This window comes from Chondrus crispus, genomic scaffold (genome assembly GCF_000350225.1).
Source record: "Chondrus crispus Stackhouse genomic scaffold, scaffold_90, whole genome shotgun sequence".
Taxonomy (NCBI): domain Eukaryota; phylum Rhodophyta; class Florideophyceae; order Gigartinales; family Gigartinaceae; genus Chondrus; species Chondrus crispus.
The window spans coordinates 125,185-127,566 of NW_005178795.1; positions in this window are offsets into that span (position 1 = coordinate 125,185).

Consider the following 2,382-nt stretch of genomic DNA (forward strand, 5'->3'; position numbering starts at 1 on the left):
AAATAAATAGGAGGTTTGCAACGTAAAAGGAAGCGCTTCCTTAAGGAAGCGCTTCCCTTCTACGTAGCTAAACTGTTCCCTCTGCACTCGGGGTTCCCTTTTTCCTTATCCATTTACCTTTTCTGTTTCTAACTCAGTCTCTATCTCTTATTCTATCTGTATTTCTTTCTAAGTTGGTGCCATCGGCTTCGGTTACGATCAGGTTGGTGTAGGTGTTGTAGCCATCGGGCAGAACGTGGGTGTGGCGCTGCTACTGTGTCCTAATTCAATCGGAGTCTGTTGCAAAGACGCCTCCGTCATAGTCTGATCGCGTGCACGTAAAACATTTTCGGTACACCCGTTTGGTGTTTCTTTCTAAGTTGGTGCCATCAGCTTCGGTTGGGACCGAGTTGGTGTAGGTGTTTCGGCCATCGGGCCACACGTTGGTGTAGCACTGGTACTGTGATCTTTTCCGGTCGGGCAACGCTGCGACGCCCCCGTCGAGGACCTTGTGGCGTATTCAGGGTGTTGAAGACGCTCATCGAGCATTGGCCTTACAACCCTGTGTAGCAGCGTAACCTACCTAGACGCCCCCACAATCGTTGAGCACCCATACTCGCAATGCTGTAGTACACCGATCCCGGGCCGGGCCCTTCTAATGCTCTACCAGTTGGGATCAGAGCTACTGCGGCCCGCAAACCTGCTGAAGGGGAAAGGGAGAGTATAAGGCTCTGTAGCGCTGTGCCATCAGCAGTTGTTGGTTTGCTGTTGCTGTTGTTTTGTTGGACCGTCGGACCTTGGTCTCTGCTAGATAGGTGTATTGCACTACAGATGGCCAAGAAACGGACGGTAACGCAAAGCGTGGTACCGGGAACAAACGGCAATTGCAATTACGGAGCAGAAGAAATCGCTAGAACGCTGGGCTAAAAGCATTGAAAGTATTGCGGACGCAGCTCACAAAACGCTCAAGCTCTTCGGCGAGGTGGTGTAGACTGAGAATAAGAAAGTCGACGTACTCAAGGAGAAGACAGCCGCGTTGAAGATACAGGCTCACATGAAGCTATTCACGGCATCACTCGCCGATGCTAACCCCGACATGTAAATGTATCTGCGTGCGATGCGCAGACAAGTTATATCGTCTATGCATATCGCTCAAGTAAACAAACTGCAGCACTCGAACGATCCTCGCGCTCCGGAAGAGCCGTACTCCAGTGGTGACGGATCCTTCTCTGCTCGTAGTTCGGTGTTCGGCTCCATGGTGGAGTCGAGGAACTTTGAGTAGCTTGCCGGGTATGCCTAACACTGTGGTACAATACCTTCGTTCCGACGACTCGGAATTGAGAGTGGTTAGAGGTAAGGGAACGCGCGACGCTGGGTTACCCACGTGCGAATGCGAACCGTAAGGATGGACTCGAAAAGAGACAAGCCTCACGTGGCCGGTGACGTGCAGCCGGTCGGTCGTGTTATAACCGGACGGGCGGTCACGGGTTAGAAGCCTGGGATTAAAACGGAAACCGGAACGGGATAAAAATTAGCCGTAAAGGGAAGGGAGGCGAGTCTGCTGTAGTGCAGCGGACAAACCCACCAATGAGGGCGTAAATCTCGCTATGAGGCAAAGCGGTATGTCCAGTCACTACCAGGGTGTTCGGGGCCCTCTGTCTGTGGTACCTCAGAGGGAACGCGAGAATCGCGGGTATAAAAATACGGCGTTGCACCACGCACAGTACACGTGCGATCCAAGTGTCAAAGGCGAGGCCCGGCCCTGCGACTGCGGTGAGCAGGCGTAGAGTACGCAGGGTCACTGCACTACATCTGCCTCCTCTTTACTGGGACGGGGCAGGTGCCCCCGGTCTTAATCCCTAAGTGGGACGGTAGGACACCTGTCCCGCTACAGTAGCTGTTACTTACTGAATGCCAGCTACTGTACACAATTAATAAATTTGTGCCATTAACAACTAATTACTACTTATAACCGTACGGATTACACACGTGTGCCCGTGGCCACGTCAGCGGTCGTAACACGTGTGACCAGCGGTGTACTGGACTCCACGACGGGCGCGTGTACGCCCGCTCGCTACAGTAGCACCCGCTCTCCCGTCCGGTTCACATCATTCCGGGGTGTTCGCGGTACGCAATTGTACTACAAACAATACTGGTGCACGCAATGGAATGACCACCAAGTGAGCAGTACACGAAGTATTGAGTGCCAATAACACATCAACTGTAAGTGTGGCATACCATTTCAATGCTCAGCACGGAATACTTGAGCACAACAATCTGTACCTGAGTTGCGCCTGATCACATCACAATACGATAGCTAGTCAATGTTTGTCATCAAGGTAGTAGTTTGCGTGACTATCGAACGTCGGCAATTGAGCGCAATCATTCTGGTAAATGAACTTC